We start from the raw sequence: 25,057 nt of genomic DNA, 5'->3' as shown, positions 1-25,057 counted from the left end.
TTTTCAGAATATGATTTAAGAAAGTGTTTGAAACTAAAAAAAAGAGATATAAGGATGTTATGAAATATATTTTATTATGAAAAATTGGAAAGAAAAAGAAATTTTGTTTGGTTGAGAAATAATTTTATATGATAAAGTATATATTTGTGTATATTAAAGTCGAATATAATAAAAAGGGCAAAACTAAGGACATAAACAAGTTGTAGAATGTCTAAGTAGGTTGCAGAAGACTCATGAAAGGTAAAGCTAAAAGTCTGTGCATGTGATTCAGTTGGCTGTAATTAGCACAGTCAGCCAAAATTATTTAAGGGATTTTCTAAGGTTGAATTTTAATATACTGATATGAACCAAAAAACAAAAATATGGATCTGTTATTTTTCATCAAGATAATTTCTTGTGTCTGTTGGGTATTATTTACTACAGAAATAAAATCTCAAAGGAATTATGGTTTGTGCTCATTTTAAAGCCTTTTAAATGAACACTCCACAACTAATTAAATAAATAATGGTTATTTTCCTTATTACAATGTAGTTGACACCATAAATCTATGGAGCTAGAGATAGGTATACATCTGAAATTAAATATGCCTGTCTGATGCTTGTCTAAATGTTCTGTAAAATATGTAAAATGAAAGCATATATAGGTTTACAGGCAAGGTGGCCAGTAAACGCTATTTTTTTTTCTATTTATGATCATTAACACTGTTTCCTAAGTGTGTGAGTTTTAAGACTGCCCTTTGCTTTTTGCTAGTGCCGTTAACCTATGCAGACCTGTGATTCTAGTTATCATGCACTATGGATTCTAAACCTTATTTTAAAAGTTAAACTTAGTTACTATAAGGACCTCTTTGTGATGTGACACTGTTACTGGCTTCTTTGTGTACTCTACATATTCATATTCTCTAGGTGCATAAGTCTTTTACAATGTAAAGTTGAGAAGAGCAATTTACTAAGTTGGTGTTCTCCAAACTCAAATTATCTGTAGCAAAAGTCTTCTTCAGATTTATATAAAAATAACAGATTTGTTTGGTGTTAATTTATGTCATTTAAGGTTCTGTTACTGGATAAAGGTAACCTGTTATCAGTAAATTATATATAATATTTTATGTTGTTTTTTTACCCTGGGATGAAAATTTACATGCATTTTTGAAAGATAATTAGGAAAAGCCTGAGTGTTTAAAGGTTGACAATGCAGAACATGGAAACGTTTTTACATTTTTTTTTCATGAAAATGAATTAGGAGTTCTCACAGGTTTGTTCAATTCATGATGCAGACACAGTGCTGAACTGTGCTGTTTGTCAACAGCACAGCAGCTGAGATAAGGCTCTGCCCCTCACACTACTCCCTGTTAGCATGGCTCCAAGGAAGGCTGGACTTAGTTATGTTCAAAAGATAGACTTATTATAAGGATTACCATGACCTCAAAAGAAACAAGGGATATGATACAAAACTAAGTAAAGAAAGCTTGGATAAATTATAAAAAGTATTTAAAGTTGCAAACAAGTTTTAAAAGAAAGTAAAATTTATAAAGAATCCATATGTGATAGAGTTGATAAATTTATGGATCTTTGTGGAGGCAAAATAGATATAAAAAATACATTAATCCTAATATATATAATGTTTATTAGTTCACAGCTATTATACAAATTTAATATGTTTTTGCTCCTTGTTCACTTATTTTGTATTTTCCTTGTAAAACTTTAGAACTTCTTGCTAGTGTTTTGCCTTCCAGAACAAAGTGGGTTTGTTTCAGGTAATATGCCATCAGCTATAGGACAGACAGGACATTAGGGTGACTTCCAGTACTAATGCTGACCCTAATTAAATGGAAGGTGAACCGTAAAATCATAGACACAGGGTTAAAGCCCAGTACTCCTACTTCAGGACTATGAAACCCAGGCTTCTGGATGTTTAAATCCAAAAACTTACAGATAGAAGTCAAGGAAGGAAAATGGCCAAGTAAAACTCAGACAGTATTTTGGCCCTTGCCGTCGAGTCTCAGCCAGGATCCAGGGATCCCTCTAAGGGTCCCAAATCTCTAGTGGGTCACCCAATCTTCCCATCAGGGAAATTGAGAGGATCCTAAAGAATCAGTGCACCTTCTGCCCAGAGAAGGATCAGGGCTGGAGGAAATGTCCCTGATGCTTCCAAGGGGAGCCACACATGATCAGCCAGACCTGACCCGTCATGGCAGATGGCACAATGGTAGGAACAAGCAAAAGGAGCCCAGAGTCTTCTCACAAGTTCCCAAGAGCCATTCCTGGCCAGTCTCAGCTTACTCGTAATAACAGTTAGACCAATTTGGCCTTAAATACCTGGCAGGAGAATGTAACAGAACACAGCCACCGTGGACATTTAAAAGTTCACACAATGGTCCTGTATTGTTAATTGAGATGTATATTTATGTCAGTCCTTCCAAAAGTAAGTAAAACTGGGAGTTTAGACAGAAAGAATTTTTATGCAGGAGTGCCTGATAAATCTCACACAAAGATCCGTCAGAGTCACAAGTTTGAGTCCATTTGAGACCTTCAAATCTTCCTACCCTCCTCCATGGGGAGATTGATCTGTTTCTGGTTTTTTGTTTTGTTGTTTGTTTGTTTTTGCTGCTGTGATTATCTAGCTCTGGTATTTATTATGAGCTGCTATATGGGCTCCTTTGAGAAAAACTACAGAATTCCCACCATGGAAACTAAAGGCCAATTTTTGAAAGAATATTTGCTCGGGCTGTGTTCCACTTTACCACCCATCAAGGTAAAGGGCTCCTTGCTCAGGCTCCTCCAGGCTCAGGCTCACTAGCTCCAGCTCGCTTACTTGGTTTTAATCAAGACCTAGAAAGAAGACAAGCATCAACCGAGTTGGGAAGGTTTGTACCGAGGGCTCCTGACCTAGGCAGCTCTACAAACTGACCCTGGGCAGTTTCCACCTTGAAAAGTTAATATGGCAAGGATGGGTGGCCATACTAAAGGGTCCAGGAGCAAAAATGCAAAGGAGACCCCAGGTTATCCAAAGAAAAAGAGGGGACTTGTTAGAGAGAGAATCTGGTGGTTCGTTTTCCAGATTCAGCATTTAACCTTGAATGTCAAATTGGGATGTAAGGAAAGTAGCAGGAGAGGGCAGAGTGGAAAGCTAAAAGCAGTTAACACTGGAGTGTGGCAGGTCAACGGCCCTCGACAAGCAGGAGGTGGGAGAAGGGCCAGCCCGACTGGTAGAGACAAACTTAAGATGCTCTCAGCCAGGAGAACAAAGGCAGGTGAGGACAGCTAAAGGCTAACTTCTTCAAAGAACCCAGTCAGACACAGTAAGACCTAGGTGACATTTGGGGAGACTGTACACCCCAAGGAGAAACCAGTAGGGACCCTGTGACTCTGGGAATAAAACACTGACTGTGACTGCCCTGGGCCTGCCTGCCACCCAGACCCCCGTCATGCAGGACCCTCAGTATAAAGCCCAGCTTTTGTCTTCTAGTTCATTGTTTGGGTTTGTGTAGGTGAGCGAGTTCTCACATGCCCAGAGCAGATGAGTAAATACCTCGTAGCAGATGATAACCCGTAGGAAAGCCCTGGGTTCACAGACCTTAAGAGTAAGCAAACAGAAGGAGAATGAGTTAATTGGAGAAATTCTTCAAGAAAAGGGGATTTATGGGACCAACTCTTGACAGGACCATAAAGGTCAAGATAGAACTAGAAGCCATGGCCCCACGTGCCTCTTTCTATCTCAGAAAGGGGGATCCATTAGTGGGACAGGCACACTAGGAGAACTCCTGACCAGTACTGACCCCAGGAAGGATTGACCTCTAGATGAGGCCCCCTGAATAGGAGGACCACCATAACAGTTCTGGAGAGGACCAGCTAAGGTCACCAACTCCACCACCTGGCAACCTGAAGGAGAACCTGGACACCTGATGGGCAGAGTGCAGAAGGTGGTCCCTGCCCCTCCGGCACATCCCCGTCACATGTGTGGGAACAGCACTGTGTCCTTGGGGGTTCTCTTCTTGGTGACACACCCGCTCTCTCTCTCCAGAGTGCTTTCTGCTTGAGCCTCAATTTACCTTCACTTTCATTTCACTTTACTTTCTCCCATAATGAAGTTCTCTTGGGGCTTTTGGTGTCTGACTTTAAATGTGAAATTTTTTGGTGGGAACATAAGGAACCGGGATTGAGATTTAACCTCCCACACCCCGTGACCTTCACCAGCTTCCGCCATGTGTTCAAGACCACAAAATCATCCAATTAATGTCAAGATTGCCTAAGAAGGCTCAGGTTTTTGCAAATGTAATTAACTAATCACACGGAGTCCCCACTATTTAATTTTCTCACAGTGCAGTAAGAGCTAACACTCAGGTGTCTGCTTGTGAGCTTGTTTTACATGTATTAAGTCACCTAATCCTCCCCAGTTGTGACTCTATGGGGTCACAATTTTAGTATTTTCTAAGGCAAAGCCATTTAAACATCAAAATGTTACGTGTATGTTAATTCTTTGCAAAGCATAGACCTGGATCTCAGGAGAACTGGGGTGTGGGGTTCACATTTCAAACTACAGCACTAACCTGCCTTCCCTGTACCTCCTCAAAGACATGGCGTCCAGTTATAAGGTAGCCAGAAATGCCACTTCCTGCTAAGCCTCCACTCTCTGGAAACCACAGGTGAAGCCCATGAGCCAGAGGACAGCACTGCTTCACTGAGACCCTCTCCATGACATTTACTTAGTAGATATCATACAGAGAGAGCCCAAAACTGGGGGAGAGCACTCAAAAAGGATTCTCTCGTGAGAAACTAATTAACCCCAAGTGAGGTAGCCAGAATCAAGTCCCCCAAGATGCTCACAAGTCATCCCAGAAATAGTGGCAAGGGCACTATCCAGACCCAGGGGAAGGGAGAGAGCACCTGGTGTATGCTGGGTCCTTCCAACAAAGCATTTGACCTAATTCAGCATAATAGCCCCTGGGGCGCCATTGTTATTCCCATGAGGAGGCCCAGAAAGGCCTAGATAGTTGCCCAATATCACACAGCTAAGGGTGACAGAGCAGGACTGGAAGCCAAGTCTATTTGATCTTCTCCAGGGGAGAAAGGGAGGGCCTGCTGCTCCCTCAGACCTTGGTGAGGGACAGTCTTGCCCACTACAGTCATTTTCAGATTCCACTGTCTAGATATCACCACAAAACCAAGGCGTTGGAGTGAACAGAGAATTAAAGCAGCAGAGCCAGGGCATCTGGCAGGACTCCTGGCCCCAAACCACTTCCTGTTCTTGCAGGAAGCAGACCCAGTCATTAGGAGAAACACCAATACCAGTCGTCTGTGGGCATCCCTGTCCCACCTCAGAGACTGGGCTCAATGGCGTAATTTCCCTTCAGCCTAACATCAACCAGGTCTGTGAGCTGTCGGATCAGTATTGCAGATGATGCCATTCATACGTCCTAGAGATGTGACGTGAGACTTGATTGATTAATCATGTGAATAGGTTATACTTGATCAGTGCCTCTGTGTGTGGGATCTTGTGGGATCTGTTGCATTTGGGTTTTCCATAATAAAAAAAGGTATAATGTTCCCATAGAGTGTCCAAGTAATTTCAAGTGTGCATTCAAACACCAAAATTTAAATTCAATCATGTCAACTTTCTTCAGTTCACATTCACATTTATCGTAGACCACAGCAAGACCTGGAAGTCAAGCACTGGAGAGACAAGGGATTTGTCTGCAGTCACCACGGGCCTTGCTCTTGGACCCCATCCTCCCCCGTTTGGGTTCTGGGAATTTAGTGTAACTGACAGCTTCTCCTCTTACGCACGTTGCTATCATCTGAATGCTTGTGTACCATAACAGCAGTCAGAATCCACTGATCCAGGCCTCCCAAATGGGTGCCCAGTGGCAGGAAGTTTCTAGAAGGTTCTTACTGAACTTTGGAGATTCCCTCCTAACTAGAGCAACAACTGCTTGAGCTTCAATTATTTACACACTAGGTCAAACAGCTTTCATAAGTTCCTGCTCCTTTTTTGGCAAACCCTCCAATTATACAGTAAATACAGATTCCTGTCTGTAATTACTGAAGCTTGGGATAAGGAATTATTCCTGGACCAGAATTTTAAATCATGAAAACAAGTTCAAAGTTTAGTATCTGAGGAGAGTGGCATCCAGGGTTACCTCCTGCGGGGCTTCAGGGTGGTCCAGATGTGCAAAAGGGAGGCCTGGAAGTCGGTTGGGTGAATTAACACCTGTGAAGCTGGTGATGATGCCAAGTGCAGCCAAAACTGGTGGAACAAATTTCAAGCCTGAAACTTCACTCCTCATGACCCAAAAGGAAAATACGAGACACAAAAACTATGTTGGACAATTCTCAAGACTGTCAGCTGATGTGATGTGGTCACCCAACCCTGGCTACTCCATAGCCTATTAGAGTTTCACCTCACTATGGCATGACAGCATCTGCTCAAAGGGTCTCCTGATCCAAGCCAGGTGAGGTGACTGTCAGGGCTGCCGGGATGGGACATCTTAAACAGAGCTGTGTGTGCCCAGGTCCTCTCAACTGTGAGACTTTTGAGAAGAGGTGAATCACCTGCTCCCCACACCACACATCCAACCACAAAGTTCAAGCAGATGTAGAACAATCTTCATAGACATTCCTGTGCAAAAGGAAGGACATGAGAGCTCTGAAGGAGCCACTGGCCCATAGTCACTCTGGCATACAGCCAGGAACACTGTGGATGTTCCCTGATTGAGACTTGATTAATCCTCCCCGGCCCCAGGTGCCACCCTTGATGGAGAAGATCAGAAGAAAGCAAGCATTTGTGTCTGTGTGGCTCTCTGAGCATGCCCCTTGTCAATTTGAGGGACACAACTGCTGTATTGAATGGATGCTGCCTCTATCCTTTTAAATTCAAGATGACAGTGTATCCATAGGTATAATTCCCTCTAGCTCTGGATGGACCTCCTGTGAGTACCTTGGAGGATCACTCCATTAAGTAAGAGCTGCAAACATGAACATCTCTTACATAAGTCATAATCCCATAAGCTTCCTAGAAACCCTGAGATTTGATTAAGAGATGGACTCTCAATCCCTCTGATGGGCCTTTTGTGTGATGCACAGTCCTCTTCAGTACCACGTTTGTGCTTTCTAAGGTCTTTACCAATGTTCTTACAGCCAGACCCTCAGGTCATCACTAAGCAGTCTTTTCCTGGTAGTGCCCTGCATTTCTCTCATGCTTGGGGACCATTTTAATACTTCCATTCTTTGTCAGCAGGAGGCTGAGAATTTTACAAACCATCAGGTCCTGGCTTCTTTTTTAACAGTCTTTGCTGATTTGTCTATTGTCCTGTATGTTTTCCAATCCACAGCACCTTCAGCATGATGCTCAGAGTCAGCCAAGCACAGTAGTCACATCACTACTCTCCACATTCTCACAGGTGAGGGCAATACTGAGTTCCTGCAGAGATGCAACAGGACGCCCTCTGCCAGCTTCCCAAGACATGTTTCCCACTTTCTCCTGAACTCTCAGTACCCAGAAGCAGATGCCTCTTCCAAGACCACCACAATCCACCAAGGCCACCTTGGCTTTCTCTAATATGCTGCTCAGAATGCCCCTGCCTCTGACCCCTTTTTACTTCTAAGCTACTCCCAAATTCCTGTGCTTCTACTATGGCAGCTCCCAACTTTCAAGTACTAAGATATTCATTTTTTTTATTGTTTCAAAAAATTATCTCAAATCATGATGGCTTAGAACAGCAGCCATGCCTCAAACCCTGGCTAATGAGACACCTTCACCAGTTGTCTGTGGCCGAGATCTTATACACAGCTGCTGTCAGTCTGTCATCCAGGGCTGCAGTCACCCAAGGCTTGGCTGCAGAGGATAATCTGCTCCTGAAGAAGCTCATGCTGGAGGGAAACTGGGTCTCTAGGGGAAGGGCAGTGAGGCCGGCCAGCAGCCATGCACAATTCAAACCTGCCTGGAAATGGAGCTGGAAGTCACTCTTGGAGGAGAATGTGTTGGTTTTGGCACTGGGAGGAATTTGGTCTGCCTCAGATGTTGTGACAAATAAAAATCAAATAAAAAGACACTTTAGAATGAGAGGAAAACAATAAGGGGAGTAAAGGGAGCTTCCACCCACATGTCCCCTAGCCCCTGTCAGCAGTTTCCTTCTTCCTTCCCTCCAGGGCTGAGGCTGTGCTGGCCTGAGACTTGGGCTGTTCCTGCAGCACGAGAGGCACAGAGTATAAAATAAGTTTTCCTGAAGGTAGTGCTAGGTGGGGGCCAGGAGGAAAGAGATGCACACTCTGACTGGGTAACTTGAAGACAGATAAAGGAATGTTTAAAAGGCAAGAAGAATATTTAGTATGACCACAATGGGTGGCATATCAGGGGCAGTGTGAGCAGAGAGGTTATCTGTCTCCTGTGCCGCAAGATGGAAGGGCAGGAGAGGTTTCTGGAGCCAGAGAAGGCTGGCCACGTGCACAGGACCATTAGACAGAAGCTGTTGCCTTTGGTGTGTGTGTGTGGGGGGTCTGGAATATCTCCTGAGGGCAGTGCACTGGGGAAATGCCCGACCTCTGCTCTCCTGCTCTTGTCTGCAGGACACACCAAACAGGGAGCCAGAGGACAGAGATACTCATGGTGCAATCCACACATTGGCGTCTCTGGGCACAGGGAGGGCAAGAGAGTGCAGAACAAGACTTGATGGGGTTAGAGGTTGCCCAGCACCCCCTGTGAGTGGGAGACACAGCAGCCCCATGGGGAGACTCTAGGCCACTTCCTGCCCTTCTAGTGGCAAGACTATCGTAGGCTGATCTCAGCACAGGGCAAGTTCCCCCAAACAGTCCTTCTATTCAGGACTCTGGCCCCTCCTGACAGGACAACACCCCACCAGATGGGAGTGGCAGAGATGAGCAGGCTTCATCGCTCCGCCCAGGCTTACCTGTCAGATAAATCACACTCTCCCAGGGCAGGAGGGAGGGTTGGGAGAAGATGCCACAGGACCTGACTGTTCTCAGGACAGATGGAAAGATGCTTGTCCTGTCACAGAGGCACATTCTGGGTCAACCATTCTCCACCAAAGGCGTGCAAGGTGAAGTGCTGAAGATGCATAGGTACAGTCACAATTTACTTTGAGAACATCTTACTTTCCATCAGCAGAGGGGTAAAGTGCCTACAGCGGTCAGCCACACAGGCTGCCAGAGGCCATCAGAAATTCAGACCTTCAGACCAGGAAAGAGCAGGAGATCCATGCTCCCTATGCATCTCACTCTAGGACAGGTCAGCAGAGTCGCCTGCTCCTGAGCTGCATCTCTCTCATTTTCCTAACAGAGACTATGAGGAAAATCTGAATAAGCCTAATTGTGCATCATGTTATCCACCGTAGAGGGGAAGTCTATTTTTTAAAAATAGACATCCAGAGAAAAAGTCACAAAAATTATAACAGAGTGTTAACAGTGCCAGAATCAGGGCATAGAGGAAGGGGATAGTTTCTTTCTTTTTTGACATGATAATAAACAATTTTGCCAATGAGCTTATCTTGCTTTTACAACCTAAAATAAATAAATAAACAAACAATTAAATAAATAGTTCTCACGTCCTTAAATTTTATTTGCCATCTGGGAAGCTTAATGAAGCATCCAGCAGCAACAGTTTTGCTAAGATTCAGGTCCCCGGGGAGCTGCTGAAATCCCCCCTGAATATACATAATAAGATGTGAGTGGTCACCTCAAGCAATAGGAAGCACTCAAGTTCAAACCCCTGAATTCCAGGGAGGATTTTGAATAGGCTGCTGTTCTTGATCAGCCATGTAAGCTGTGTAATGATTTCCTAAATTCTCTTTCCTTCATGAGCTACGACCTCAAATTTGACCATTTTGACAAAATCCCCAGGAATTTAAAAGACACTGAGGAATCCAGCCCACACAACAGCTCTTGAGCAATTAAATTTGTAAACACAAGATAACAACTCCAGCCAGGTGTGACCCTAACTGAGAAGCATTTCATTACCCCAACTATGATGATTATTCTCTCAATAATGGGCTCAAATTATGCAAACAGATAACAAAGTGTAAGAAGTGAAAATGGAAAAACAGCCACCTCTATTTCTTTCTTAATGAGTTCTGCTAGAAACCTCTGTGCCAGAGCCAAAGGCAAGGAGGTTTCTTGAGACAATCAAGCTTTGTGCTCTACAAGTTGTAAATCACGAGCTAGCAGCAGGCTAGGAGACAGTCTGCTATGTTGCCATCAGCCTTTATAAAAACATGAAATAGATTTCCAGTGTCAGCTCTGACATGACTATAACTTGGGATTCTTCACCTCCATCCTTACACAAGTAAAAGCTGAACAAAGGGAACATCAATATCTTTTCCTCAGTCTATCAGAGAACTGAGGTTTCAGAGAACTCGACCCTGAGGCCAGTGCAGGCAGGTGCATCAGAAGCTGCAGCTGAAATCTGTTTGCCTTGAGCAGAAGACCTTGGTGCATGGGCTGGAAGAAAGACTTCATGGTCATCATGGTGGCTGCTGTGGACTAATGTGAGAGTCAGAACCCCTGGGAATACAGGAGAAGGGAAGGAATCTTTCCATGGCTTTCACTGTCAACAGTCCCTCTGGAATCTGATGGTGAAAATCAGAGGAAAGCCCCTGGTGGTTTGGCAGTCAGAAAGAAGAAATAATCATTGGGGAATATTCCCAGAATGTTCTCCATAACAAACTGCTCTTCAAGAAAAAAAATTTTTCAAAAGTCTATTTCTAGTGGAAAAAGGATATGTATCCCATACTAGCCTCCTAAGATCTGGAAGGAGACAAAGATTACCCTTCTCTTCATGTTTACTCAACATTGTACTTGAAGTCCTAAGCAAGGCAATATGACAAGAAAAGAAAAAATATGTCTTTTTTCCCTAAAGAAAACATTGTTGTACATTCAAACAAACAATAAGAATCAATAATGCTTTAGTGATTATAATAAAGCTGTAGGAGATAAGGTTCACACACAAAATCAAATTGCTTTTGCATATTCCAGCAATGAAAAATTGGATTTTGAAATTTAAAAATACATTATTTACATTAGCACCTCAAAATGAAACAGTTAGGAACAAATCTAAATGAATATATGAGATATGTATGAGGAAAACTACAAAATTCTGATAGAAGAAATGAAAGAAGAACTAAATGAATGAAGCTAGAGTTCATGCTCTTGGATAGGAAAATAATGTTATTGAGATATAAATTCTTCTCAATTTGATTTGTAGATTCAAGGCAATTCCAACCAAAATCCTATAAAATTGTTTGTGGATATTGACAAATTGGTTCTAAATTTATATGAAAAGACTCAGAATGCCTGGTACAATGCTGAGAATAGTAGTCAGAGGACTGACACTTCTCCACTTCAAGACTTACCATGTGACTATAGTAATCAAGCAGTATGGCAAAAGAATAAGCAAATGTCAATGGAACAGAGTTAGAACCAAGAAATAGATCCATATAAATGTAATCAGCTGATTCTTTTTGTAAAGGAGAAGAAATTATTTAATGGAGAGAGTCTTTTCAACACATGGTGCTAGATCACCTGGACATACATCTTCAAGGAATGAATGTGGAAACTGACCTAAGACCTTGCATAAAACTCAATTTGAAATGATTCCCAACATAAATTTAAAAAAACACAAAACCATAAAAAATACTTTCAGTAAAAGAAGATAACAGAGAAGATTATCTAAGTAGCCTTGGACCTGATGAATTTTCAGATATGAAAATAAAAACACAATCCTTGAAAGAAATGTTAAGTTGAACTTCACTAAAATCCACGTGATAGTGTTCAAACAATGAAAAGATAATCAGAGACTTAGAGAAAATATTTGAAACCCATATTTTGAAACTCATATCTAATTAAAGACTTTAATCCAAAATATTCAAAGAACACTTGACATTTATCAAAAAGATCAAAGAGTACAATTAAAATATGGTCAAAGTACCTGAGTAGGAACCTTAATAAAAAGGATACGTAAGTGGCCAGTAAGCTTATGAAAAGAAGTTCAACACACTAAGGTGGGAAAAAGTCCTAAAAGCTGTGAACTTTAGTGGGTTGAGTTGTGTCCTCTAAAAATAATATGTTGAAGTCTTGCCCCTCAGCAGTCCACAGTGTGACCTTATTTGGAGACGTGGTCTTTGTAGCTGTAATCAAGTCATTTCAATGAGATCGTTAGGGTAGGTCATGATCTCATACAACACAGAGACGGGTACACAGAAGGGAGATGATGTGAAGACAGCCCTAGCATGGTGACATGATCTGCAAGCTAAGGACCACATGAGGCTACCAGCAGCTAGGAGAGGCGGGGATGAGAACCGTCCCTGGAGACTTCAGGGGGGGCATGGTCCTGCTGACACCTTGGTTTCAGACTTCTGGCCTCCAGAACTGTGAGACAACAAACTCCTGGTGTCCTAAGCCTATGGTGTGTCATTAGAGAAGTTCTGGAAAACTCACACAGACACTGTGGCTGCCCAGAATTCAGAGTGACAGACACTCTGACTTAGCACTGACAGAAATACAGAAGGCTCTCTCCATTATGGAAGAAATATTGGCAGGTTCTCGCAAATATATTATTAATAGGCAAACATCAATCATGGTCCAAGGTGTTCACCCAACTGATTTGAAGTACTATATTCACGAATTCATCACCTGTGAATACTTGTAGAAGCTTCCTTCATAATTGTCCAAAATCAGGAGAAGCAGATGATACGAGAAAGTACAGTAAGTTACTATAATTCATACAACAGAACAGCATTCATGAACAGAAGGAAGTGAGATCTCAAACACATAGGTACATCTCAAAACACACAGGCAAATCACATTGTTGTAAATTTATTGCTATCCAAGTAAGAATTGAAGAATTAAGCAGATGGATGATTCCAGGAACCAAGTTTCTCGCTGTTGGGATGGAAAGTTGCAGATAATGAAGGGGAAAAAGGGAGAATGGTTGATGTAGCAATGGGTTAGAGTTGGGCCCAAGAGTATGGGCTCAGGCTTACCTTAATACGAACACCAGTAGCTGCTTCTAGAAATGTCTGTAGGCATGTATACATCCAGGATTAGTATGCATATGTGTATTTTCTTCCCTTGCCAGTCAAGAGGCTGAGAAGCAATGACTCCCAGCAACAGTGAGCAAACCTAATGCTCAGAATGTTGTTTGTAATACCATTCTCCAGGAGAGCAAATCAAATTCCCCTGGATAAGGCCAGATGCTAGGACTTGGGCAGGATAGATGTAAAATGAACCTGGACCCTCTTGCATTACATGAAGGAAGTGTTTTGAGTAAATAAAAAGAAAAATTACACTATGAGTAATGTCAAAGCAATACACGAGAAACAATGGAAAGTGCTCTCAGTGTTCAAAGCTGGAACAATTTAAGAAACAAAATATTATGCAAAATATAAAATAAATATCCACTTACCCCCAAATATAAAATAAATACACATTTACCTATACTGGCATAATTAGAAATTTAATAGGTAAATAAATGGAGGAGAAAATGTATAATTTAGAAGTATGCACTTTACCCTCAAAAATGGGAAGTGGGCCGTGGATGGGAATCTCATTCCAAAGAGTACAGCATAGAAAGGGAAAGGAAAAGTCACTTTATACTAGAGAAAGTTTAAAAATTCTATCTTAGTCAGATGATTGAGGATGGCATCCATAGTGATAAGACATGATTATATTTTGTGCCCTGAGTTCAATGTGATGTGAGGGGCACTTTACCCCTATGGCCTTCCATATGTAACCTCATCTAACCAAGAAAAAGCAATCATATAAAACCTACTAGAGGTGAGACTGGACACAACCCGTCTTGGAAAGTCTACCAAGCACACAATCAGTGCTCCTAAGCTTTAGATGCCGTCAAGAACAGAGAAGATCTGAGATACTGTCACAGCCAAGAGAAGGTGTGTGGGATCTGCCGACACCAGTTTGAAATTGTTTTGTAAATGTAAACTACTTTTAAAATAAAGAATACTTCTAATGTATACACACTTGAATGATTTTCTGGAAAACTGTTGCCCCCGTGATCATTCCAGATGATGGTGATGAATACAGACTCAGGTGATTCTCTATCCATCATCCCAGATCCCAGCCACGTCCCTGGCTCAGCTGCGATATGGAATTCATTTTCAGAGCTTCTCAGAATCTCATCATCATTCTCTTCTCTTCCTGGAGAAAGATCAACACGCTGTCTTCACTACTGATTTTGAAGCTTGATCTCCAACTTCAGCACGACCAAGTTTTTCAGTAGTTGGTGCATAACAAATGGAGTCATCCCTCCTAGGGCAGGAAATGTGGCAGGAGGAATACGAGATGACAATTATAGGCTGACATCTGAGGACAGAGGGAAAAGTCAATTGGTATAACCAGAAAGCTACGTGCTTTGTGATGTACTGTCACAATGAGGTCCATTCTCACCTTTCTCTACTTGGCCATCCAGGTAAGATGGTTGCTTTCGTGTGTGTGCATGGGCTGAATTCCTGGCTCTGATCCTTGAACCAAGCACCTGACAGGTATAGAGAAAGTCTTACTTTCTTTCTTCACACACCTTGCTCCAAGAGTGAGTGACCTCCTGAGGAAGAGACTATGTTATGGCTTGGATGTGAGGTGTCCCCCAAAAGCTCACATGAGAGACAACACAAGAAGGTTCAGAGGAGAATTGATTTGGCTGTAAGAGTTTAACCCAATCCGTGATTTAATCCCCTGATAGGGATTCACTGAGTGGTAACAGAAGTGGTGGGGTGTGGCTGGAGGAGGTGGGAATCCAGGCATGGCTTTGGGTACATATTTGTATCTGGAGAGTGGAGATTCTATCTGCCTCCTGGTCACCATGATGGGAGCTGCTTTCCTCAACCCCCCTCTCCCAACATGATGTTCAGCCTCACCTCAAGCCCTGAGGAATTGAGTCAGACATTTATGAACTGAGACCTCTGAAACTGTGAGCCCTCAAATAAACTTCTCCTCCTCTACAGTTGTCCTGGTCAGATCTTTGAGTCATGGCAACAAAATAGCTGACTAAAACAGACTACATCCTGATCCCAGTCACTGAGGCTGGGATTACTCCAGGTGGCCTGATCACCACCCCATGCCTTGGATTCTGAAGGTGCATCTCCCAGTCCTGGGGCAGAGATGAGGCTCCCATGGAGACCAGCTCCAGGGCCCCTGAAATCCCTCATCCAGGTCTTTCCTAACTTTCCTACCCCCAAACTCACAAAGTGAAAGTCAAATGGTCTTCAAAAGGTTTGTCTTTGATTTCCTTCCAAATTCCTTCAGGTTATTTGGCATAATTTGGGTTTATTTGTAAAAAGATATTTTTGAAACATCCAGTGTATGCCTTTAATCAAGCACACATCTCTCCCTGGCTCCTGTATATATAGCACATCTTAAGTGGAAATTCGGGTACACTGACAAACACGAGGCATTTTCATCGACTTTGAACACAGAACATGGAGAAAATTTGAGAAAAACTTCCAAAAGTCGTTCTCTTTGGAAGGTGCTGTCTGCTCCGGAAACAAGGGAGAAGTGACAGAAATATTTTTAATTGAAATTTCTTCGCCGTCTCCTCTGGAAAGAAAGACGAGTGGTTCCTCTGCTTCTCAGCAGTGCAGAGTGCTTCTCCACAGAATATCTCAGGGCTTGAGCTCAGCAGAGTGAAGCAAATGCCAAGGCAGAAAGCACAGCTCTGTCTCCAGTTTTCAAAACAGAAAGGAGTCGGGGTCTGTAACAAATCCACTGATGATGGGATCCCGTGTCCCTGGAGACTGCCATCTATCAAGATCAGTGAGAAGAGATACTCTTAATAATCACATCAGCAGGGGATGTGCTGAGGAAATAGTTCCAAATCTCAAGTGTTTTTTAAAATGCATGGATCAGACTCTAGGTCACCAATATCCTCCCTGGTTTTCATCTATTTTCAAAAAAAAAGAATTTCATCAGCTCAGAAAGCTCTCGAGACTCTGAATGTGCCTTTCCTCAATCTCTTTCTGCATTCCCAGAGAGCTGCTGGGTGCCCAGTGTTCAACAGCAACATGGTCTCGTGGTAGCCTGGGGGTGAGCTCATGGGTGTTGGGATGATCCATCTCCAGCTAGGCCTGTCTTTGAGAAGACTTGCAAAAGCTTGCATTCAGAGAATTAATAAATGTGGAGATAGTTACAGTCCACACAGATTCTCCTCTTGCTTTAAACATTAGCTCTCCTGGTTCACGACGTCCTATTTGCTTTTGGATCATGGGCTGTAAGAGTTTAGCTCAAAGGATTTTTTTAACGTGGGGTGGTGTGGAATTAGAAAGCCGTGTTGCGTAGGCATGAGAAATGTGAAGCCAAAATATTAGGTTTGCATTGGAGATTAGCAAGAGAAGAGTGACATTTTCTGTTCATGTTAAAAAGAAGATTTATCAAAATGATGTCCCAGTGGCTGATGGATGTGTCTGTGGCAGAAATTGGCCTTTGGTTTCCTTTTGCAGAGAAGGCAGGTGTGCAAGAGAAACCTGTTCCCAGGGTCTCCTCTTAGTTGATGTCAGCAAAAATGATAACACAAGTGGAGAGCTTGAGAAGACATCCACCAGGATTTAGGAGCCAGAGAAAATGGGTAGGCTACTCCCAAAGGAGCCTCCCTGAATCCCCACTCCCTCCTTCCCTCCCACCCCGGGCCCTGCAGAGCCTCAGCCCATATGGCTCTTTCCAGTCTGCCTGTCACCCAAATGCCATCTTGCACATCTTACATGAGTCATAATTGGAAAACACCCACCAGTTATGTGATGTAACCCCCTAGGGTCCACCCTAGAAGTCTAAGCCCTGCTGGTAACAGGGCTGAGATCTGTTCTCTCCATCAGGGAAACAATGCTGGAGTAAATAATGACCTGGATTCCTTCCAGTCTGACTCCAACCCCGACACTAATAATCTGATGCAGAATAAACTGAAAACAGCCTTCATTCTGCTCTATTCTCAGATACCCAACAGAACTTTAAATGCTAAGCCTTCCTATCTCTGTGTTGGAGGGTATTTCAAGATTTTCACAGTCCAGAGTCATCCTTTTCTTTGGCTACAGATTTGGGGGGGGGCAAGAGAAAGCCACCCAGATTGGAGTCAACACAGGGTCATCTATGGATAGGGGGCTACACTGAGCAAATAAAACACAAGACACTCAGTTCATCCTGAATTTCAGATCAACACTTAATTTTAGTTTTGTGTAGGGCTGATCTGAAATTCAAATTTAACTTGGTGTTTTACATTTTATCCCGCAACCTTATTGGAAGTTGAGCTGAGATAGTTTATAAAAGTGCAGAGCTTGCTAAACACGAGTTTCCTTTTACACATTCGGTATCCCTTTCAGATAAATCTGGGAGGAGTTTATTTCTGACTCTATAAGACATAATAGAGCATAAAACACGCTTCTATTTTCTTAAGAAAATATTTATAGGAGAAAACAACTACTTTTACATCATATATGCATGGGAAATGATTTTTTAAATAGTTTTGTAGGAATAATACATAATGGTTCTGATCCAACTACAACATGCTGTATATCATATATAAGAAAACAGAGCCTTATTTGAAATAGTGGCCAACTAGTGCTGAGAAATTATGGAATCACATAGCTAATAGAAATACATCAGTGGCAGTGAGTGCTGTAACACAGAGAGAAATACCCCAAATGTGCTTGGAGATGGAGTCTGTCCTCTCTAGGAGTCATTATGAGAACAAATGCCAGTACAGTGGCTCATAGCCTACCAGTGACTAAAAAGCAAGGTGCACTGTGAAATAATTGGCACCCACATCAATTCCCACCCTCTACTCGGTGGCAGAGTGAAGCGGGCAGCAATAATAACAAAAAACATAAATTTTGAAGGGATTCCCACCCAAGGAATGTGGGCAACTTAGATGTGGATTATCTGTAGACAAAACAATATTTCAGTAAATATCAGTAGAAAAAACTAAAGGAAAAAAAATGGATTCCAATATCATGAGCACACTCACAGAAGAAATTAAAATTTCACTCACCGTAGAGAACAGCCGAGGGAGAAAGTGGGTGCAATCTTGGAAAAACTGAGCTTATTCAAGAACTCACCAGGACTTCCGTCAGCGTTCAGAACAATCCAACATTGTAGCAGCAATAAATAAGAATAAAATACACATGCAGGAAATAACACCAACTCCACTAAACATTTTCTGGGGTTTTTTTGGTCTTGTTATTAATGCAGAGCAAACCCCTCAGACAGGTATTTCTAGATGTGATGCTATTAGCTCCCACCTGAGAGTAGCAACATAGTTACTGTCCTGAGATCCACTCCCTGTAGCTCTACCACAACTCCCAAGCAGCTATTGGCTTTTGATTTGTCATGTAGGTTTCATAGCCCTAACTAATTTTAAAATAAGTTGATTTTGGAAAAAGCCATCAGACAGTGCTCCAGTTTGAAAAGTAGATGGCACCCTTATTTGATCAGAGAAGTTAAAGGAAAAAATACAGTTACAACAGCACCCAGGGTACATTGTCTGTGTGCTGCTTGATTCAGCTTTCCTGACCCAATCTGTTTTCACATATCTAATAAAACTTGTCCCTGGGTCTGTAGGAAGTCCTAAATGTCACTTACCTCCTTCTTCCAATGGCTCTTCCCAAATCAAAGTTCATAAGAGGCCTCCCAACCTGCTGCTCTCCAATTCCACTCAGGAAGGCCGTGTTCTTTGGTGTCCAAGGTGAACATATGCAACAAAACCTGTCAAGCTATTGGCTGCCCAGGGGCCAATCACATGCTCTCAATGGCATTAAGCTAGAGTGGGGGTGGGCACGTGCATTGTGATGTCACAGGTTCCAGACCTGCAGCCCCTTGAGCCAGGACCAGAGGAGGCACAAGTGGAAGCACAGAGGAGGGAGCCACCATAAAATGACAAGAGACCCAGGGCAGCTGGAAGATGGCAGAGCAGGTACAGGAAGCCACCCTGGACTCTTTACAGCCCAGAAGCAAAGCAACAAAAGGGCCCAGAGGGGACTTCTAGAACTCAGTGTTGGGCAGGTCAGAACTTAGTGGGATTTGAAATTGAACTACAGGAGTAGAAAATAAGGACAGAATTCCTTGACCCCAAACTCTGACCAGGGTGGAGTAGGGGGATGGGGATGGGGAAGAGAGAGAGAAAGAGGAAGAGAAAACGCTCTCAGCTCACTTGCTCAACAACAGCAGAAAGAGAAACAGAGTAAGTAAAAGTGGGAGGAGTAGCAAAGACTGTGAAGGAGATCAAGCAGCTGAGCTCAACATGCAGGTGGAGAGCTGTGCTAGGCAGAGTGGCCACTTGGTACAGTCCATAGCCAGTCCCCCTGGAAGAAATTAAATGGACACAGCTTCTCTCAGTCTTCTGGTAGCAGCAAATAAAACCAAAGAGAACATCTCTGGAGTGGATTTTCTCAGGAATCCATCTAGAAGGAATGCGTAGAGATTTTTGCTAGATGAAGGTTTCAGAAACCCTCTCCCCATCACCTCGGGCAAGGCGGGTAGGGTGGAGCAGAACTGAGATAATCACTCTCAAAGGGTGCTAACCCCCATCTAGTGCTCAGATCATACCCCTGTCAGTGATGGGCCAACCCTGGTGATCCACGGGAGCCAGGGTGAGACTTCTAGGTCAGAGACTACCCCCACAGAGCCTGCATCCACAGGACCCCCACTTACAGACAACCAACAAACACTTAGCACCACAACCAAGAAGCCCCAGCAGAAGGGAGTGGGAGCTCAGGGATGTATGGCTGCCAGCTGTGGGAGCTCAGAAGAAGGTGGGCCGACTGCAACCCTGCCATGGGGATGGTACCCCAGGATGGACATCAGACAGGGTGGAGGCTTCTGCACCACAGCCTGCCCACAGAGGGCCTGCATTCACAGCCCAACAGTCAAAGACAATATGAAGAAGCCCCTGAGGAGGGATTTTAAAAGCCACAAGAGTAAAATTGCATGTCACATTTAGAGGTAAGCTAAGGAGGCTTTCTTCAGATCTCTCAGCCTGACATTAAAACCAGGAGGACTTGGAATAATACAGACCAACCCCTAAAGATAACGAGTGATAATCAAGATTACTATATCCTGCAAAAAAAATGGAATTCATAATTGAAGGTGAAATACATCCTTCCATGATGAGCAGAAATAAAAAGAATTCATAACCATTAATCCCATACTACAAAGCCCACTCAATAAAGTCCAACATGCAGAAGAAATTAAAAATAAATGCCAGAGTCAGCATGTGGATAAATGTTGCTAGAAGAATAGTCAAGGGACAGTCACTCTTGAACATAGAAATAAAACAGAATAGCATTTTTTAATTTAAAAATTATCTCTCTATAATAATACTGAATATGAATGGTTTAAACTCTCACATCACAAGATATAGATTGACATAGTAGATTAAAAAAGAAGACCCAATGATGTTGTTGATAAGACTCTATAGGCAAAGACATCCAATGCAAATGGAGGCCAACAGTGAACAAGAGTAGCTACTCTCTCAGACAAAGTAGTCAATCTAAAATTATTCAGAAGACATCAAGCAGGTCAATTCATAATGGTTGAAGGAATCATCGAACAAGAAAGAATGGGAGTGAATGTTCATGTCTCAAACATTGGTGCACCTACAGCCATAAAACCATTCTGTGTTTATATCATTATGTGCCTACATTCAAAAAAAAATCTCAAATAAGTCATCTAACACTATCTTTCAAATCTTACAAAATATAAAGACTCAAATAGGCCTGATGACAATAATACTGGATAATTTTAACATACCCCTCTCACTAATGGTCAGGTCATTCAGAGGAAAACTAAGAGTCTCTAGAACAATTAAAAATAATTTTAAAATAGTATCTTTTTAAAACCATTAATCAAAAGAACTGAACAGACATCTTTTGAATACTTTAACAACTAAATTCACTTTCTTCTCAGTTGCTTGTGGAGCTTTCTCTTAAACAGAGCATACTTTAGTACACAAAGCAAGTCTTACCTAATACAAAAAAAAAAAAGAGATAATTCCTTGAATCTGTAAGGTCATAATGGGATTGGATTAGAAATCAGTAACAAGTTAAAAAATAGAAAACATTGTAACAGCTGAAAATTAAATAAGACACTTCTGGATAATGAATGTATCATAGAAGAAATCAGAGGGAAAATTTAAGAAATTCTAATAAACGAGAACAGTGATATGACATTAAAATCTATGGGATAGCATGAAGGCAGTTCTAAGAGTAAAGTTTATATCATTATGTGCCTACATTCAAAAAATAAAGATATAAAATAAGCCATCTGACACTACCCTTCCAGGTGTTAGAAAAGGAAGAACAAGTTAGTGCCCAAATCAGTAGAATACAGAAAATATTTTAGAGCCAAAATTAGTGAAATTGAGAATAAAAATATGGAGATTCATGAAAAAAAGAGTTGACTCTTTAAAAAGATAAACAGGATTTATAAGCCCTTACCAAAACTAACCAAAAGAGAGAGAAGACTTAAATTATTAAAAGAAGAGATGAGAAAGGAAATATCACCAATGACTCTTCTGATATCTGGGAGTTCTTTAGGAATGGTTTTGAAAATTTACACTCCAATAAACTGGAAAACCTAGAAAATACTTTGAAATTCCTAGACAAATGTGACCTACCCAAAACAAACCAAGAAAATAAAGAAAACCTAAACAGAACAATATCAAGCAATTAGATTGAAATAAAATCTGACCAAAAAAAAATTTTTTTCAGGACCAGATGGATTATCAGCCAACTTTACCAGATTTAAAAAGAAGTAATTATGTTAATCTCCCATAAATTAGTCCATGAAATAGAAAGAGAGGATTTAACACTCTCAAATTCATGCTATGAAGCCCTGTCACCTGATGCCTAAACCAAACAAAAAGAGCAAGGAGAGAAAACTTCAGAACAATATCCCTTATTAACACAATGTCCTTAATAAAATATACCCCTGATGCAAAAATCCTGAATACAACATTAGCAACCTGTGTTCAAAAACACATTAAGAAGGGGTGACGTTGTGGCTCAGTGGCAGAGCATTTGCCTAGCATGTATGAGGCACTGGGTTCGATCCTCAGCACTACAAAAAAATAAATAAATAAAGGTATTAAAAAATTTAAGAATCACATTAGCAGGACCATACCACATAGACAAGAGGATTGTATCTCAGGGATGCAAGTTGGTTCAATATATACAAATCAGCAAATGTAATTCATTTAGAATTAAATTCATTTAGAATTAAAAACAGGAAGGGAATGAACATCTCAATATGGGCAGAAAAAAGCATTGAACAAAATCCAGCAAATGTTCATATTAAAAACACCGAGAAACCAGTGTTAGAAGGAACTCACCTCAACTGCATGAAGGCTATTGTGACAAATCCAAGATCAACATCATACAAAAATGAAAAAAAAAACGCAAACATTTTCTCTAAAATCACGAATAAGACAAGGATGTCCATTTTCACCACTCCTATTCCATATAATTCTTGAAGTTCTATGCAGAGAAAATATCAAGAGAAGGAAATTAAAAAGAGACAAACAGGAAAAAAAGGAGTCAAATGATCTATTGACTGATGACATGATCCTATATGCAGGGACCCCAAAATTTCACAAGAAGATTTCTAAAGCTCATAAAAAATTACAGCAAAGTAGCAGGATTTAAGACCAATGTAAAATAACATTAAGAAATCAATACCTTTCTTATACTCTAATAATGATTGTGCCAATAAAGAAATAAGGAAAATTATTTTGCTCAAAATAACCTCAAAAAAAATTTAAAAAAATACTTGAAAGTAAATCTAAGGAGGTGAGCAATCTCTACAATGAAAACTACAGAACACTGAATTGAAGACATTAGAAGGTGAAAAACCTCACCTGTTCATGGACAGGCAAACTTAACACTGTTGAAATGGCCGTACCATCAAAAGTGATACACAGGTTCAATACCATCCCACTAAAATACCAACAACATTCTTCACAGAATGAGAAAAGTCCTAAAATTCATATGAAAGAGTAAGAGACCCAGAATAGCCAACACAATCCTGACCTAGAAGAGTGACACTGGCGGCATCATGATTCCTGACTTCATGTTGTACTGCAGACCTACAGTAACCAGAACTTCATGGTATTGGCATCAAAACATACTCGAAGACCAATGGAATAGAGGCACAGAGACAAATCCACATAGTTCCTGACATCTGACACCTGACAAAGATGCCAAGAACATATGCCAGAGAAAACATTGTTTTTTAAGCAATAGAGCTGGAAAAACTAGATATCTAGATGTAGAAGAATAAAACTCGGTCCCTGTCACTCACCCTGCACAAAAGTCAAATCTAAATGGATCAAAGACTTAGGTATTAGAAACCTGTGAGTGCCAGGAGGAAACAGGGTCAATGCAATACTCCAACATATTGGTGCAGACTCCATCTTCCTCAGCAAGACCCTCAGACTCCAGAAAGAAACGTCAGTGGGATGACATTCATTAAAAAGTGTCTGCAGGGCTGGGGATGTGGGTCAAGCAGTAGTGCGCTCACCTGGCATGCGTGCGGCCCGGGTTCAATCCTCAGCACCACATACCAACAAAGATGTTGTGTCCGCCGAGAAATAAAAAATAAATATTAAAATTTTTTTAAAAAGTGTCTGCAAAGTAAAGTAAACGAGAGTGTGAAGAGAGAACCCACAGAATGTTTCCCAGCCACTCCTCAGATAAGGAACTAACATCCAAAATATATGAAGAACTCAAGAGCTTAACACCAGAAAAAAACAAATAACAAATCTTTCAATGGGCAAAAGAACTGAACATGTTTACCAAAAGAAGGTCAACAAATGGCCAAGAAATAAAGACATGTTTAAATATGTAAAAAGAAAATGTTCACCATCCCTAACAATGAGGGAAATGCAGACCATAGCTATATGGAGATTTTATCTCACTCCAATTAGAATGGCAATCATAAAGAATACAAAAACAAGAAAATGCTCATCAGCATGGGATGGGGAAAGGTGCACTCATGTTGTTGGTAGGACTTAAAATTAGTTCAGCCACTTCAAATTAGTTCAAATTAGTTTTTCACTTTACTGTGGAAATCAGTAGAGAGAATCCTCAAAAAACTAGGAATGAAACCACCATAGGACCCAGCTATCCCACTCTTTGGTATTTATCCAAAAGAACTAAAGTCAGATACGATTGGGAAACAAGCATGTCAAGTTTTACAGCAGCGCAATTCACAATAGCCAACTCGTGGACAAAACCAGGTCCCATCAACAGATGAGTGGGTAAGAAAATGTGGTGGATGTGCACATAGGAGTTCAACTCGGCCACAAAGAGGGGTGACACCATGTCATTCGCTAGTAAAAGGCGAGAACTGGAGAAGATCCTGCTACATGAAATCTGCAGACTCAGAAAGTCAAATGTTTTCTCTCCTGAATTAGAGTGAAATTTTTAAAAATGGAGGGGGGAAGGATTCCATGAAAATAGAAGAGAGATTTGTTGAGCAGAGGGAGTAGAGGGAGGAGGGAGAGCAACAGAGACAAACAGTGCAGAGAAATTGACCAAATTACACTGTGAACCTATATGAATACATCACAGAGAGTTTCAATTTACATATATCTAAAATGCATCAGTTGGAAAACCAAGAAATAAACAGAAGAAAGACCCATAGAGGAAAAGGAACAGGAGAGGGAGGAGGGGAGGGACAGGGGAAGGTATTTGAAATGAAGCAAATGATACCTCATGCTTGTATAATGATGTCAAAATGAAGCCACCGCTGTGCCCGACTCTACTGCACAACAAAAACATTTTTTGAAAAAGGAGACCAATGGCCTCCAATTTACAGAGATGGTGTCCGGTGGGTTCCTTTTAAGCTCACCTATTTTGTCATTTCTGTTTCTGGATGGACTGTGAACAGCTTAGTCTCACCTCTCCTTTTCTTAGATCTTCCTTCTTATCTGACCCTGGATCCTTCCTGACATAAGGGAAAATTTCAGGGAAGACCACTCTGAGATCTAAGTGCGTTGTGACCTTGGGCAAGTTACTTAACTTCTCTGGGCTTTAGATTCCTCATCTATAAAATGGCAA

The sequence above is a fragment of the Ictidomys tridecemlineatus genome, chromosome 3, assembly GCF_052094955.1.
Source record: "Ictidomys tridecemlineatus isolate mIctTri1 chromosome 3, mIctTri1.hap1, whole genome shotgun sequence".
Classification (NCBI taxonomy): Eukaryota; Metazoa; Chordata; class Mammalia; order Rodentia; family Sciuridae; genus Ictidomys; species Ictidomys tridecemlineatus.
The sequence above is the reverse complement of the archived record's forward strand: the minus strand, read 5'-3'. Positions refer to the sequence as shown.